At 42.7% G+C, this 18,314-nt stretch overlaps 1 protein-coding gene across 11 annotated transcripts in view; it reads left to right on the forward strand.

Moving 5' to 3' along the window:
- Positions 1-16,801: 16,801 nt before the first annotated feature.
- Positions 16,802-18,314, forward strand: part of LOC111833980 (chromodomain-helicase-DNA-binding protein 9-like) — a 49,633-nt gene continuing 48,120 nt past the window's right edge. For 4 of the 11 annotated variants that reach the window (XM_023792800.2, XM_023792801.2, XM_023792802.2 and 1 more), the window contains exons 1-2: positions 16,804-17,186; positions 17,309-17,439. The gene's annotated coding sequence lies outside the window, so the exon portion shown is untranslated. Of the gene's footprint in view, positions 17,187-17,308; positions 17,440-17,562; positions 17,907-18,314 lie in introns of those variants that run through there. The other 7 variants (XM_023792797.2, XM_023792799.2, XM_023792798.2 and 4 more) reach the window with 5 other exon arrangements.

The raw sequence follows: 18,314 nt of genomic DNA on the forward strand, positions 1-18,314 counted from the left end.
GTCCCACGTCATGCCTAACCATTGCGTTAAACGGAAAGCCAGTTAAGATCCATTAAGAATCCCACACTGTGGTGAAGTTGTAGATGAAATTGTCTGGATTAATGTGTTAATCTGCCTCTTTAAAATGCTAATGTCCATTTTATGCACATTAAATCACATACTTCTGCTTTGATGAGAGCAATTTCTGCCAATTAAATAACTGCAGAATACAGTGGTGGACATTTACAGGGGATCATTGTGAGATATCAAATGTACTGTAAGTATAAAGCATGAGTCACTGACATGAAACGGGGCCATTTATGTAACATGGGTACAGCAAGAAAAAAGGTACCCCTCTAATTTAACTGATGCCTGCGTAATTTAAATGGTCCAAAACAGGAATCATTTTAAAGCAGTTCGTTGTTTCTTTGTAGATTTATTAATTATGCTTATTGTATTAAAATGTCTTGTTTTTTTAAGTAATGGTTACAAATGACTGAATGTTGTGCTTCTGCATTTTGTGATGCTTTCCTGCCGTTGTCCTGTAGTTTTCTGGGAACTGATGGTGTCCCGATGACAGTTAATGGCCAGCGACAGAACCGCTGCGTGTCCCATTTCCATGCTGGTCAGTGCGGGATCCCTCATCCCGTGAATCACAGGACCATAAACCGTGCGACAGCTTAAAGTCACGCTGAGTTGAAGGGAGCAGAGCTGGACACTGGTTAGCCAGTCAGAGAATGCACTGTGGTTTACCACAAACTGCTTCCAGACTGACTACACAGAGAAACATTGTTTTCGGAGTCCGGCATCCTTTCAGACGACCCCACTGTTTACCTTATGGATATTCCTGTGCTCAGTCTACGTCATGGAGACATAATTACACCCCTCCTGACTTACCTGGCTAGGCTAACGCCGACGTGTGTGCCCGCCCCCATAGCAAACGGTAAGTTGTTGTGTCCTCTGAGGAAACTGGCCATGCTTTCGCTATCAGTGAAACGTGGCGGCTTTCAGGAGCCATCACATTAAACGGAAACTGCTAGAAAGCCAGTGATAGCAGGTTGGGTTTTGACCTCCGCTTTTGACAGGTAAGATGGCAGCGCCCCTACAGCAGGCCTACTCATGCCCACCCCTACAGCAGGCCTACCCACACCCACCCCTACAGCAGGCCTACCCACACCGCCGTCCACAGAAACATCCTCTGCCATCGTTGGCCTTCCTGTCTCTGGCACCTCTCACCGTAACACGGCCAATTTCCACAGCTTTTCCAACCGTTTCTTCTCCTTTATATGCATTTGTAAAGCATTTAGTGGAATGAGTAATTTATTAAAATCTACCTAATTTTCCATGATATATTAAATCCCTGCTCCGGTAATCAAGGCCCATTTAATTTGCCGAATTAGGCGCCCACTATTTTATGTGATTAAAACTCTGGAAAATGAGGCCTCCGCTCATATTAGTGGATGTTCAAAGCTGGCTAATGGCACAGAGATAGAATAGATTATGAGGCAATTCATTACAGTTGAGTAGAAGCAAAGGCTGCCTGAGTGTGTAGTCTAAACCATCTGTCCCCGAGACAGATGCCATCTTCAGCAGGTGCCGAATGGCTGATGTGCATTATTAATTGGTTGATAGACATTCGTACGGCCCGTGCGAGCGGCCTGCCTCATGGTCATCGCGCAGAGCCTGCAAATGATACATGTGGGAGGTCAGTCTTATTAAGATCCTCTGGTTGCTCAACACCATGGTACTTTTAGCTCTGCTCCCTCGGTGTCTGCGAGCCCCGAACCTGGAGGGTGGAGCCCAAAGCAGGACCCCCTGGTTGAAGACCCTAGAGGTTGATCTTCAACATCTGTGATGGTGATATTCTAACCCAAATCTGAGGGTGTAAATCTGCAGACTGGGCTACTTCCCCTTAGAGAGCTTATGTTGTTTAACAAGACATGACTTATAATGTAAATGGATAAATAATGTATTGTTTTCCTGAAAGGTAGGCCTCCCAGGCTTTGGAGAATGGAGGAACTCAGATGCTTTGTTGTACTTGTTTGGGGATGTAGCCAAATTTATTGTATCAGAGGTTCAGGATGAGGAACAACTTACGTTGCTGGATGATTTGTAGCTCTGTCATGTCAAATTCCCCACATGCTGAAGATTGCAAATGTGATTTTCTGCCAGTGGGGTCAGACAGCAGCGGGCCGGTGTGGTTACGTGGCGGTTATGATCTCCGAGCTCTCTGCACGCTCCCCCTTGTAGTCTCTAGGAGCCTCAGTGGCGGCATGTCATTGAGGCACTAAACGCCACTCCTTCCGGAAGGTGCGACGCAGCCTCTCCAAGCTGAAATGAGGAGCTGGCTGGTTTGACGCCACGCAGCACGAATGGTGACAAAGCGAGCACCATGTGGGACGGACTCCTATTTATGCGCTGTCACTGTTAATATCCTCAAGCATCTATCCCGACATTATACTGTAGGATGGCGCCCAAATGAATAGGGGCCCTCACACGCTCCTTAGTACAGGGCAGCAGGAAAACGAGGTTGGGGTGGGGGGGGTAATACACAGGCTGGATTGTGATTTTACACATTATTCTGACAATAGGTTCCGTGACACGCAGGCGTTTACAGGCCGGGCACGTCGTGAACACAATGACGGACACCCCCCGAGGCCTGCGGATCCCGGATCGCATCAGTGTCCTCGTCCGCAACCACGCCCCATTGAAACAAGACCTCTGGTTGGAACGCTCTTAAGACGTTCATGGATTCGAAAAATAACTCTCCTGTCACAACAATCGTTGTGTGCGTCAGACGACATCGCTAATGATGGGCTTAGAAAAACCGAAAGGAGAATCTGATCGTTATCTTGAGGCTGCCTAACGAGCCGGTCCTGCTTAATGCTCAGCTGCTTATTTTCCCTCCAAGTTTCCAACTGATGATTTTGTGTAGTCAGACAACTCTGGAAAGGAAGAGGATCCAGTATGGGCTCTGTGAGCGGTGTATCTTTGGGGTCCTGTCATATTTAAACTCCAGATCAAAATAACAAACGTGTACTTAAGCCCATATAGGAATTGTATTGTGTCCCATAATAAGACTCTTCTGTATATAAAACTCTGTTTCCATTTTCCACCTTATTAAACAAAGCCTTGTTTTGGAGAAATACTAAATGTGTGAACTCTCACCCATTTTCCCATTTATTGTGCCTGTTCCCATCTAAATGAAATTAGAATATGCGACTTAAGAATGGGGAGGGAAGTACCTCTAACAGACAGTGCTGTCAAAACACGTTAATAATTGAAAATGTAGCTCTTCTATCCATTCAGGAATTATTTAGCAGGCTGACAGAACGATGTTTCTCCATCAGCGAAGGATGATGTCGCCACTTGAGAAATGCACGCCAGTGAGACGCCCAGGTGGAGATGGGATCTCGCGTCGCACTGCTGTGCTGGGGCCTGCATGGACGGTCACTCTATGTGTGTTCGGCCTGTCTACTCGAAATGCTGACACGTTGTTTTACTGCTGAGTCTTTTTTTTCTTTTGGACGCTACAGTCCAGTCAGTGCATGTCTGCAATGTTGAATATATAGTCTGCTGTGACTGATTCTGCTGGATAAAAGGATGCAGAACTAGTAATTTGTGCTTTGAAACGTCATCAATAAGAATCCAGCTGAACTTTTTTAAATTTTCTAGGTGTTTTCATGGAAGTGGTAAACCCAGAAATGAGGCTGACTGACCATTAGTCACCCCAAAGGCCAGCAACCTGTACTCTGTCCTTGGCTTCTGGACATAAGCTGTAACCCTCACTGGTGCTGGAGAAGGTCGCCTGTGTAGATGACGACACAGTTGGTGTCCAGCGTCTATGGAATGAGCCGCCAGCACCAGTAATTGTTTGATCATCTTTGTCTGGTATGTTTTGCCTTTCTCCATTTGCATCACAGATTTATTCTGCTACATAAACATTTATTGTTGCTCGCCTGAACTGATGAGAAGTTTTCGTTGCTAAACCCTTCAGAAACTTGAGTAAACTTAGCCAAGCTTAAACAGAAACCAACCTGAATGGGTCTCGTCAGCTCGTCTCATCTGCAGCAGACTCGCCATCTCTTTGCCCCTTTGCACCTTTTTAGGACACCCAGCGACCTCCGCAGCCATGTGCAGGAGTTGCCATGCTGTTATATCGCTGTTATCTCAGAGGGCCATGGGGCAGCCAATAACTCTGCTGCTTCTCATAACCAGAGGCAACAAGCAGCAACCGAAAGTCTACACAAGAAATTAAAACAGAAATAAAGCATTTTTTGGAACACAGGGATGGAGTTTCCACATGCGTTTTGCTTATAATCTTTTAGTTTTAAGCTTCATTTAACTACTATGAATTGCTGATCTCAGTTCAGTGTTATGAGGTGATGTGACCATTTTGGGGCACCATAGACTGTAGATTTTGATTTTTTTTTTCCAGGGCCTTTTTTTTTCTATATGACGTGATCTTTCGGGGAATGGCATTGTAGTGTCTGCTAAGTGTGCCGGTCAGAGACTGCGGAGAGCTTGTGCTTTGATCATGTGAGCGGTAATTGGGATCATTAGGACCACACAGAGGGCTGTGGGTGTAATTGGCTTTCGCAAGGAACAGCCCTCAGCCCTGCATCCAAACCGAATGCCAGGTCTTTGTTTTGACAGCCACCGCACGTCTCCTGGTGTGGCACAACGGCTTTTACGGGCCTTGGTGCCTGGCTATGTAAGAATAATTACCATATCTTTTTTTCGTCTTTTTTTTTTTTTTTTGAGAATGCATTACAGGCGCGCGCAACAATTTTCGGTCAACTAAAATTACGGAGAGGTTTGGAAGATCTGTGGATGCAGGCGTTTATATACTGCACGGAGAAAGGCTGACCCCTACCGGGCAGCGGTGTTAAAAAATACGACAGTTTAAATATACACACAAGAATATTTTGTGTGAAGTTGCACATGCATGGAGCGGCCTTTTGTGATACGTTCCGTATAACTCCGAAAAACGCCTGATGTTTTGTCTGAACTGAGCAGAGCAGAAAAGTTCGCCTCCTATGCATTTTAATTATACAGCACGCTCAGAAATCGTATAATAATAACAAAATCATTAAATAGTTTTGTGATAACGAATGTTACTTTTTTCCCCTGAAAACATATAAATGTTCGTATTTTCAGCAAAGGACATTATTTATTAAATTTGAAATTAAATTGGTCTTCAAACGTCCTCGTCTTCGTTTGGTGTTACACGCTTTTCCATCCATTTCATTTTCATCCATTTCATTTTCAGTAACCGCTAATCCTCTATGATCCGGATCAGGAGCCGATCCGAAGGAAAAGCGGCAGAAGACGCCGCCCCGTTCTTGGGCACTACAAAGTAACTTAAAGCAATCAGGGCAATCTGGAGTGATTCTTCTGATTTTATCAGAGGACTGGAGTACCCAGGGCAAAGCAGACAGGCCAACATGAAGACACACGCAGACTCGGCTCTGGGCCCACAAACTGCGGTAACTGGGGCTAAACCGATTGTCCCACACTAAACCACCATATGAGCTCCAGCAAATACGGGCGCAGACCAACAGATCGGTATCGCACAATGAAAGCACTTAAAGGGCATTTTCATTTTAGTGCTGAAGCACGCAATACTGTCTGGAAGTGCTTATAAATATATTGGTCTTATGTTGGTCTCTTACATGTTTATTATGGTATAACACGTTTACATAATAAAAGTAAAGTAAAAATTAAAATGAAACAGCGTATTAAATTTATATACGTCTCCTGGTTCATTTGAATCAATAATCCGGATAAATTGAATAAGTCCCATCTGGGACATTCATTTACTTGAATAGTGATAATTTGAAATGAGTTTCGCTCTGAAAATATTAAGACAATATGGATGATTGAGCTTTTACAAAAAGAGGAGATATGTGTATTGAGACATTTACATTTATAATTTTACTTTAATGAATGAAAGCACCCGCGTGGAAAGCAATCAGAAAAATGCAGGATTTGGTGACTGAAATGATTAGTAAAACTATTAGCACAAACCCAAGAAAGCAGATTTTAATACTTCGTATTTTACATTATGCATAGCTTTAACATTTTGAATGGCAGTCAGATGTATCCTGTCATATTTATAGGAAAAACGTCTGGAAAATTAAAATGGGACCTTGGGGCACTCAATCAGACGCCTGATTCTTTTTATGGTGATGGTGAGGTTATTGTGAAAATATAACGACGCTTTAATTTACAATGTTATCAAATATGGGGTATAGATTATTAGATAAATTCAAAATTGCTATGCACTTCTCACTAGCTTCTATGTGTGAAATTACGTATTATACTTTTGAAATATCTTAACCTATTTAATTTGTAATATTTTAACAATATAACAGTCTTCTCTGAATTATACGTGAGCTGCACGAAGTCGATTAAATGGTAGCGTTTCAGTATATTAAATAATCCGCTTGTTATAGGCCTATATGAAGGCCCTGCATTGTCAGTCAGAAAACTGCGGCTTCTTGATCGAACTCGAGACACTAATTTTAAAGTTAATTTAATAAGGTAGGCGACTTACAGTATAGGCAACTTACAGTAAAAATGCGGTACACACTAGATTGGGGTGGCAACTGGTGGTCTTCACCTACAGCGTGTCTATATTCTCTCTTCCATCACTCTTAATGTATATTTAACTAACAGTTCATTAACAAATTTGAGTTTTTTTCTCGTACCGTTGGTTTCACTTAATATATTCCAGGCTTTTAATTTACATTAAAACAACCCTTTATTTAAAGTAGTCTCTTTAATTTTTTAAAATTAATTCCAATGTGCCTAATAAATAATGTTTGCAATTTATGGAATTTGGAACAACGTATAGTGTGCAAATGGTTATGCGGGTTATGCGACAGAAGAAATCCAATAGAGTAATAGACAAAAGTCTTCAGCGTGAGAATTCTATATTTTTTCTGCAGCACAGGAAAATTCTTATCTTAGAGCGCCCTCTGCTGTCAACGCATTTTTTCCATAATCGAGGGGCAACATATGTGTTTACCTTTTTATTTATTTTCTAAAGCTACTTGCCCTCTCCTAATTTATCATTTATTTTATTTCCCTCACCGCTTCTAGGTCACCGACTGCGTGACAAAGCGCATAGCAACAGCCGTCATTGAGCGATCCTCGCTGATCTGACCCTCAGAGCCTATTCTGAGTAATTGGCTTTGAAGACACATAAAAGGCAATGTTTCCGCAGAGAGCCATCCTCCACCATGCCGGCAAATCAACCCTCTAAACGCTTTGCCTAATGAAGGCTGGTGATAGTGCACGCAGTGCCGTCCGCATTCAGATCTATAGGCGGCAGGTGCGCCACCCGGATACGCGGAAATACTGGAACCTCCACAGGACACGGCATTGGCCTGGCCCGGCGCGCATGCATCACATATAGCGCCCTCCGGCGTACATTCGCGCACACTTGCTCCATGTGCTATAATAAAGCAACCGCCACACAAATTAGGAACAGTGCAAGTGACATGTAAATATTCTAATGTGCAGATAAAACTTTGGCCCCATACTGAAATCAAAGGGGAAACCTGATATTGTATCCTTCCAGTGAGAGCATAAACTGCATTGGCCTGGCGACGGATGGAATGCATTTTAGTCTTACTGGAAATGATTGAGTTGGAATCTGAAATCTTCTGTTGAGCACTTAAGTTACATTAGGCATCTTTATTTAAAGCAGTGGCCTCAAATCACAGCCAGAAGAATTATATGCGCGTCTAAAGTTTGTGGCACTTTCTTTGGCCACGCTATTCAGCTACTCATGAATGAATCTTGTACAACTTAAGTGAAACAATAAAAGTATGTCTTTTTGTCTGTTTTACAGGTGTGTCACTTAAGAAAAAAATGATCCAACACAAAATGGGCAAAAAGTACTTTTATTGTAATGGATCACGTAAAGTGTTAAGAATGGTCCGTATTTTTAAATTGCCAAGCTACAAGTAACCAAAGTTTACTACTTATACATTTGTTACATTTATAACAGTTTTCACACACACACATATACATACACACACACACATACATACATAGCTACCTTTCATATAAAATATACAGGCACACCTGCAGCACAGTCCACTGAAAGAAGCTGTTGTTTATTTCCAAGTTAAAATTGCATCTGTATTCAGAATAAAACTATCTGCAGGGCTGCCTTGTTGAAGACGACAGGCCAAGCTGGGGTTTTGGATTGTTCCACCCACAGAGTAATTTTCATAAATTTAATTTCCAATCCATTCTTCTTTTATTAGTTTGGATGTTATTAAATGAGATTGCTTCATCTTAATATATTTCATGGGCCTGGAAATTTGGCTGCGAGCTGTTATTCAAATCCAATAACATACCCTGTATTTTGTGCACAGTACTAATAAATGTCAGCATGTGATATATTTGCAAGCAGCCCTGACCCATCCATCACAGCTGGCTGCCAGGCTCCTGATATCCTTTAAGTGAAGAGCCTCATCTCACTCGTTCTCCTTTGCACCCCAAAAACATGAGAGCTCTGGCTGAAAGAGGGTCACAAACACTACTGGTACAAAGCTCACGATAAGGGCCTGCCACACTGGCACGCTGTCATCATTCAAAGGCAGCCAACGTGGGTAGCTGTGCTAGGAACTGCTTCTTGCCAGTCTCTGTCCCGTGGAAGGGACGAGACCTCTACTCTGAATGAGATCATTAAAGCCATTTGGGTCTGAACATTGTTTCCTTCTTATTTCTGAAACCAGTCCTGCTATTTGAACCACTGCAACAGCAAGCTAGTTTCCCCCAACTCCTCTCAGCTATCTGGTTAGAACGAATGGCCCATAAGAGAAACGTAATAATATCTAATACCATCTACATGTAGCATAAATATGGCAACTTAAGCAGTAAGGTGTAGGTTGAATACTGTTATTCTTGCTAATAGGTCCAACACCCTAATCCCATGCCCAAGGTGTGCCCCCCCCCCCCCCCCTCGGTGATTATACATCAGACACCTCCACTGTTTCAGCAGGCCGCGGCTTCCCTAGGCCGAGCTCCCCAGCTGTAACGTTATCAAGGCTTTTACCACCAGTCGCTTCATCACACTCACATCTGCAGGCGTCCAACACTTGTCACTGTCAATAACCTTGCACTAATACAAAGATGAGTCTCTCATTTGGTTTAATAAAATCTCCTGCTTATTTGCACTGCAGTCATTATGGGACCATAATTGTTGCATAGAGGTGTAAGGAAAAGTGTGGCCCGGGGGAATAAAGAAGCACTATTGCTATATGAGAGCTGTGTGTGTATTTTTTTTTCCTCACTTTTTTCTCTCCTCAGTCAGTCATTTTCCAAAAATGAATATTGCATTTGAATTCAGCTCTGGCTCACTTATGCAGCTTAATGTTGTTATTACCTAATATTGGGACGAGGAGTCATTTGTCCTTACATTTTTATGTCTTTGCCGTCAAGGCAAATTTGATTGGAAGCTGCCACGTGCAATTTTTAACTGTCACTTATATGGTTAGGGGGTCTAAAAAAGGATTGACACGGAGCCCACCTGGGGGCTTTTTCCTGGGAGCCCCCGCAGCCGTGCGGGCCGGCTCTGTTGCTGCCCTTGGGATGTGATGTCACAGCCCCCACCGGGGTGAGGATGGTCCTTACATGGGCGTGGTTGGTTTTAGGATCACATTGAGGAAAACAAAGATTTGTCTGGTGTTGTACAGAGGAGTCAGCAGCAGCTTCATGAAGATCCTCCATCCAGTGAAATGAAAATGAAATTAAATGATGCTTTATTTGCCATTTGCACAAGTAGGCTCTCCTTTGAGACACACACACACTGAGCACAGGGTCAGGCCATTTATCTGGCACCCCTGGAGGATTTTTGGGGTTTAAGAGGCTTGTTCAAGGACCTAGTGGAGATGTGATTGTTCTATTAAGCCTAGATTTATTTTTTTAGTTGTGTGTCTTTTTTAAAGGGGCCTCTTCACCATCTGTGTCCGGGCTGAACACATAGAGACACCATTCAGCCTGTTAAGCCAATTAACTACAAATGAAATCCAGAGGGCCTGAATGCAAGAGGTTTTAATAAAGACATACAGAATATACAGTGTTCAGGCAACGCATGCAAAGATGAATGACAAACCTGCTGGCATGTTTTGCCGTGACAGGTAAAGCAGCAAAGCAGAGCTATTTAGCCCTGATAGGTAGACATGCTGCTAAATTCACATGCTTCAGGTGAAGATCTTACATTTTTAGAGATATTCCCCCAAAAATACCGCATTAACATTTCCTCAGCCAAACTCAGCGATACACCGCCGTACCTGGTAATAATGCAAAAATAAAGTCAATAATTATTCTTCACATTAAAAAATGCACTCAGTAATTTCCCCCCAATTAATTTCAGCAGTGAACCATTAAATTAGATTTATTCAGAATAATTACTGATTTAATTGTCTGGAAATCACCTATTTCTCAATACTTAGCACTATAACTCATATCACTTAGTTTCTTTTAAAAGGCGTGCAGTGTCACACAGATACTATTGCACTTGTTTCAGCTGGACAATTCTGCTTTACTTTTGTTTTGTTGCCACAAAGTTACATCATTCTAACTCTACAATTAAATTTTAAGGGATTTTAATAGTCATTTGTTAAATGGTTAAAACTTGATTTTTCCATATGGGTGTTCCTTTAAAGTGGTTTAAACCCGTTTAAACATCTAATTCTACAGAATAAATATAATAAGAATTACAATTTTATATTGTATAAGCTCATTTTAATTACAAAAACATGACAGTGCTTTGTAAAAAGCTACTAGACACAGACATCATTACCTGAAAACTGCATTGCTATTTTGGATATTAGTTACCCAAACGGTCTTGTAAATACTTCACCGAACACTATAGTGTTGTAAATAATAAATAGTTAATAACACTGATATACTTTAGTACTGTTTGAATTGCATTTATTGGGGTTGCATTCTTTAACTGATAATTGTACTTATGATAACCGATAATGGCTAGTGTAGAGAAGAAACCAGACAGAGACAATGATGCATGAGGTGATCAGAGCCATGTCTATGTTAAAGTACATGGTGTTACACAGAAGCCATATGGAGTTTAATGTGTCCCTGGGTCAACAAGGGAGGGGCTTGCATTTCGCTTAACCAATCAACATATTCATTATATGACATCACCACTTTAAATAAAACCTGTATTTTCTGTTAGGTGATAAGGTGCACAGATTTCTAAAGTATCTGTTTTATTGTGTATGCCTTTTGTTAAGGCACATGTCATAGATAAACATAGACAAAACATAGAAATATGCTTACCTGCAAAGGCTGTATGGAGCAATATAAGGGTGTGTCTTTATTTCATAATGATGATCATAATAATGCCAACAACAAAAATAATAATGACAACAAAAACAATAAAACAAGGCTTGAACCAACTGTCCAATCACAAGCACAGGCTTCGCTCACTGAGCCGCACACCACTTGCTGGCTGGAACCCTTCAGTTTGAAAATGAGAAAAAAAACTGACCAATCTGGTGATGTCATACGATGAAGACTGTGATTGGTTAAAGAAATGAAACACAAGCCACTCCTTTTAGTTTACAAAATCAGGATATCCGTTTCCTCTCTTCTGTCATCACTGAGTAATGGAACTTCACAAGGTGCAACCCAAACAATAATAAATGTACTTATGAAAACAGACCGAGGATTGCAATGGCAATGTTAGACAATTTTGTGTTGGGAGAGGGGGTGCTCTAACTGCCATCTCTGTTGGTCCCAAGGATCTTCCTTGAATAGTTTATAATATATGAACTTTAGTTGGAAATTCTGATGTATACATAGTGCAAGGCTAGTTGGGAGAATAACTGGGACTCATGAGACTTAATCCTGTTCCCTGTTAGAGTATGTAAACTTGGTGATTCTTGGTAAACCTGTTATCGTATGAAAAACCTGGTGATTCATCATGGGGAACACATGCACAGCACAGAGATTTCTGAAGAAAAGGAATGGCTGAAGATCTATTTGGCACTGGTAAATACACAAATACAGTTTACTCTTTAAAATGGCCAAACTGTATGGCCACAAGAAGCAAACCATTGTTCTTTGTCTCTCCCTCTACAGACACACAAATACCGTCACAAATCAGCTACAGGTGTGCTGAGAGCCTTTTGCCCTCTTTTTTGTATGAATAGGTATGTATACTTTCCAGCATCCTCTTTCATCTCACGTTTGACGTTTGGTACTTTTTGAACATTTTATGGTGATTTTCTGGCCAGAAAATGGTATTTCTCAAGCAGTGCAATAACCCACTTATACCACAGGTACTTCACATTTGGCCTAAACATTTGTACCTAAATAACACTATGTTTACATACATGAGCAGAAAGAACTTTTTTTAACTATTAAAACTATTAAAAGAACTACTTTTGGTAACACTTTACTTGAGGGGGTACAAATAATGTAGTTGTACATATTTACTTAATGCATTAATTAATTAATGAGTAATTATGTATGTTTTATGTTTGTTCACCTTTTTGGCTACATTTGTTACGTCATTTTCTATGCTGACAATCCTAGAGCTGCTAAATGGTGTTTTGTTGTTGTTGTTGTTTTTTTTAAAAACAATGAAAATGAAGATCTATTCTATTCTAATTAAGTATGTTTTATTAGTCATGATGCAGGAACTATATTATTCTATGATTTGTTCTTGAGTAGTAACTGATGAACAAAGTTATTTATGGCCCCTGCTTGCTTCTGCCAAAGATTAAATATTTCTGTTTAATTTCCATTAATTGTGTTCTTTGTCTGGAAGTTTAAGTAGATCTTAGCTTAGTTAGAATTAAAGATTTTAGTAGCGGATTGATTTACCACTGTCATTCACCTGGCCGACACTTTGTGGGCAGTTATAGAAAATTAATCAACACCTTTCTGGCCAATAAGATTTGAGAATTCAACAGTGCCATGGTGTAACCTTACATTGATCAATAAAAAGGTTGCGATAAGGGAGAGGTCTTCAAGGTCTGAGATTCATTTGTCCTGTCCAGTAAATGATGCCATCCTGTTATGGGTTGTAAAACTCACAGTATGAAGACCAGTGGTGTTTCAGGACAGCTCAGCTCACTCCAGCCTCCAGCGCTAAAGGGAAACATATTTTGGGAAATTCCTAGATTTGTGTTCATCTGACAGGAGATCACATGGTCGGTGCTCCGCATGTTCAGATATCCTGCTTCTACCCACAGTTACCGCTTGTTTGGGATTTGTTGTCTCTTCTGGCCTCCTGACTGAAAAACGTTCCGCCTTGAAGAAAAGAGGCAATACCTTTTGAAGTAGGGGATATGTAGGACTACTGTTATCTGTCTACCTGGGGGAACTTGCAGTGTATTCTGGCTGCTAAGAACAAAGAAAGCATTTCTATGCAACATCCACAATGCACACACATGCTCATACGCCCAGGCACTTCCTGCATCCTCTCAGAGAAACCCCTACCCCCCTTCCAGCAGGAAGCATAGCCCCCACCCCCTCACGCTCCCCTGCTGCGATCAGTGTGTCCCTGTGAATCCTCCCACCTGAAGTGTTCACTGGATAACTTGAATGAAGGCTCTGGATCACAGCAGAACTGCCTGAATGGACTGTGACATACAGAAAACGTGCTTCTGGGAAAAACCAAGCAGGCTCATGGGAGTTTTACTTACATCAAAAATCTTCTGAGGACAGAATGAAAAAATGATTGGCGCAGAGAGATAACCAAACAGATTGTCAAGGAGGTGGATTCAAGCAACTAGAGGAGACAGGACCAACCAATCAGATGTCTTGATCCCACCTACTCTAGTTGCTTGGACCTACCTCCTCTACAATCTGATTGGTTATCTCTCTGAATCAATCGTTTTTCGTTCTGGCCTTCGCACAAGCCAAGTTCCTAATTAAAAACGACTGGTGTAACATGTAAAAATGTGCTACATCAGAAAGATCTGAAACGACTAAGAATCTGATACCATAACATACTCACCTGTGAACATCTCTCAGGCAACTGGGACCATTGTCCCTTAATACACTGTGCAGATGGTTAAGGGTATGCACCTGACGCAGGAGAAGCTCTGCTTCTGTACCTATCATTGAACTAAGATACAATTTATTCAGCAAGTAAAGGCCAGGGTCAGATAAAGAGTTAGGTAATAAGTGCCCCTGGGCGACAGCACACATGATTTCGACATGGTGTCTCACAAAATTCAGAAATGCATCTAAAACAGGGAAAACGTGACAGGCTTTATAATGAGTGCCATATCAAAAGAACAATGTACAATCGTATTAAAGATATTAGATATTAAATCAAATTAACTTGTTAAAAGACATTCATGAGTGGGACTGCAGGGGGGCTGCTTGATGCCCGCTGAGGATGTACTGGGCAATGTGCCCAAATGGCTAATCTGGGCCAGTGTGTGGCTATGTAGGTTAAGAGTCTGTGTCCTGAAGGTTAGCAGTTTGAATCCCATGGCTGCCAGAACATTTATATCACTGTTGAGCCCTTGAGCAAGGCCCTTAACTCTCCCTGCCCCATCACCCCCCCAAAAAAAAGAAACTGCCCAGGGGCACCAGATGCACAACTGACCTTGTGCTCTCACCCCCCCCCCCCCCCCCCAAGCTGCACTTACGTCAGAGAGTGAGATGGCATATGCAAAAACCAAAGAATCCCTGTATGCTCCTGCTTGTATAATGGCACAAGTATATTTATTTTATGGTAAGAATATAAGTGTTTGTATGCAATTACAGAAGTAGATGCTTTTCTATTCCATGGTGGAATGCAAGCTTACTTAATCTGGTCAGAGTCTGCATTTCCCATTGCTTGCCACAAGGTGGAGCAGTTAGTGCTGGCAGAACTACCTACAGTAGCCTTGAATCAACAGATCATCAACTGGATCACCTATAACAGTGTTTCCCAATCCAGTCCTCAGGGACCCACAGACAGTCCAAATTTTTGCCAGGAACTGGGAGGGAGCAAAAACATGGACTGACTGTGGGTCCCCAAGAACCGGACTGGGAACCACTGACCTAAAGAATGGCTCCACATTCTGTCATGATCTGGGGCCTGAATCAGGAAACAGGATTTCTTGCTGAGCTGGATAACTTGTCGGATTTAAGGTACCCCAGTTTGTATGAACTTTATCTTCTTCGCTTACATTTAGCCAAGACTACCTTAAATCGGACAAGTTATTCAGCTAAGCAAAAAATCCTTCTTTGTGATATAGGTCTCTGGTCTGTGGGGACACTGGTTTGTACTGGCCTACTCAAAACTTTCTGTGTCCAACAGCTGGGTCCCTGATTCCTCCTGTTACTCCATATTCAACCCATTTTTACATGCAGTGAGTTTTTCCTCAGTAGGGAAGATGAACAGATACATGTGGGAGATGGACTGGACAAAAGATCAAGGAATCTATTTGAGGTTATGGGTTAAATAAGAAGGAGAGAAAACAGTGGAAAGAGACAAGGAGCACAAGGCTGACTTTGGGGCTCAGAAGAGGCCTATGTTCTAGTATTTTGCACTTAGACTTGTTAGATACTCTTGGGGTTGTTTGTATATCTTCAGTGATATTAGGGTCTAGGGTGATATTAGGGTGTTTTGTGCACCACAGTTCTTGCTACTACAAGTATTCTGCATTTGTGGTCAAACATCAGAAAGTTACAGCACTTGTACATAAGGTGACAGCTATGTGTTTGCGATGCATTATCTGCCTGACTTGTAAGACGAAATGGTCTTCTAAATAAATAAATGCAAATGTAAATGTTATAACATCCGGGGTTGGTAGGAAACTAGGTTTAAATATTGGTTCACCCTGGAGAAGGAAAATGGGTATTATACGATACATAGTAGTGTGTGCGGGTGTAAAGGAGTATGTAACCTCATGTTGACCTGAGATACACATCTGACCTTTGGCTTATATGAATGTTAAAACTTTTTTTTTTTTTATGAAGCTTTAAAAAAAAAAACATTTCTTGTTTTCCGGTGTATCTCCCATGCGTACAGATAATATACAGTATGATCACCTTAGACGACATACTGAGCTACAGCAGGATTTACAGTTGGTGCTCGTATTGTTCACTAATGGATCGTTCGTTGGCTTTAGTCTGAGCGGGTGGAGGGTATAGATACTGGTCCCGCAAGGAGGTGTTTAATCATTGGGAACAGCCTTGGGTTGTGGAGCAGAGATAAAACCTCTGTTTTGCAGAGTTCAAGGGAGGTTCTGCAAGCCCAGTACATGATAAGTACCAGGGTCACCACAAGCCAATCAGCTCACAGCACATGTGCGCAGCCATGTTCAGTATAAATAACTGGCTCATATAGTAGGATGTGCAGGCTGCCATCAGGTCAGGTGTCTTCTGTAATATCGGCCAATATTTTTTAGCTAGACTCAAGATCGAATATAATGGATTCAACACCTGGAAAGCCAACGTAGATCAATGTGAAGCACACTGTAACTAGTTTATAAAAATGAAGTGTGGTTCATATGCCAAATAAAATAATCGATTCAGAAACTGATTTATACTGCCTTATTGTTAGGTTTGTTTTTGTCATTTAACGTACTTATAAAGAATGGGGAAATAACTGAGTTTTGTGCCGTCAGTAAATTTGCAAACGATTAAAAATCTTCACCCACAATGTTCAAATTTTCGCGGTGCTCTGACACGCCGCTTGAGGGAGCCTCCGCACCGACAAGCGGTTTGTCACGACTCTCGGGTTTCCCGACAGTTTCGACATGAGTATCCGGGAGACTAGAGTTTATGCGAAATCAAAGTAAGACCTCTGCCGATTGGCCTCAGACACGGCGCGGCCATCTTGTGTGTCCTCCCACTATAATCACTCACATCGCGGGAGCCCCCCCGCCATGTGAATTGGGCTCTTGACAGGTGTATCGGGGGACAGCGGGTCGTCTGCAGTCCGGTTCTGTTTGATGCGAGCGCGACCTCGCCCAGTTTGCGGTCCGATCCGGACGGATTCCCGGCTGTCCAATCAAAGGGTAAATAACTGATATGCAAATGAGCTTCATGTCTCATCACTCCCGACGTCGGAAGCGCCGAGGTTGCCACCAGTGGCACAACTAAAACTTCCCAAGTACAATTAGCTAGCTCGCTAGCCGGCCCGGCGCACTGCAACTAGTTCAGTCCGGATCATAAACTTTGCTGGGAGAGAGGGGGGCCGCTTCGCACCGGTAAGTAAACCGCGGCAGCGTTTAATTTTTTTGCCATTCGCCAAATTTCTAGTCTCAGGCGGTGGGTAAATTGCACGGTTTTTCCGAGCTAAACGTGTGACTGCGCACGATCGCCCCGACAGGTTTCGGCCGGGGGGGATGGATCCCTCCGAGACGAGAAAGCGGTGAAATTAAACTTCTGCGTCGCCCGACTCGTCCGGCTGTCGGTGGCTTCACCAGCTTGTTGTTGCTGTCAACCACTTCCGTACAAATGGTGAGTGCACGGCTGGGGCTCACCATGCTGTACGCGTCGAGATTAAGAAGGGGAAACAAACTTCTTTTTAAAAATCCTCCTCGGGGTTGTAGCGGTAAAGAATCAAGGGATTTCCGATGGCTGGTGTGGTGTGTTTCTGCTCGCACGCTGCGCTTCTCACCTTGAGTCTTGGTGATATTATCACACGGTGGGCAGCAGTAAAAATCGGTGGGGACACGGCAACACGTGTGCGACTCCCCCTACCGTGAGACCCCCACTGCCCAGCTCCCCGAGCCTCTGGTTCGGACGGCATTATCGGACCATGTCCGCTTGGGCTGTAAACTTGAGAAGGCGGATGGGACAATGTGCCCCTGCGGGGATTCAGGTGAACCCTTGGGGTGGGGATCCATGCTAGCCTTTCTCCGCCTGGCTAATAAAAGAAGGCCAAAAGGGGACGGGGTATTCTCGCACGGCCGCAGGATACTAAGGTTAGTAGCGACGTTTAAAAATAGCGAGCCGTCCGACTGGGAAAAGTGGACGATCGCCGCCCTAAGCTAGACAGCTACTTTTCTAAGTTGGCCGGAACATTAGGACCGATATATCTATATCGCTTTAAAAACCTCCTAAGTGTCTAATACTGGGACACCTTGTGTTGAGAACAAGTTTATTAGTCGGTGACTTTTGCGACTATCTATAGCTAATAATCCGTGGTCGCTTGAGACCGATTGTGTTCGGGAGAGTGACTGTTGGACTCAGTCGTGCCCCTCGTCCTGGTGTAAAAGTGGTAGCTGGTGTACGTGTCCCTAAGGTCAGCTGGATCCGACACTATATACCCCAGCCTTATCGTAGCGGTTGGCCGACGACATTCTAGATAATCCCCTTCGATGTCGTTACAT

The sequence above is a fragment of the Paramormyrops kingsleyae genome, chromosome 13, assembly GCF_048594095.1.
Source record: "Paramormyrops kingsleyae isolate MSU_618 chromosome 13, PKINGS_0.4, whole genome shotgun sequence".
NCBI classification, from domain to species: Eukaryota; Metazoa; Chordata; class Actinopteri; order Osteoglossiformes; family Mormyridae; genus Paramormyrops; species Paramormyrops kingsleyae.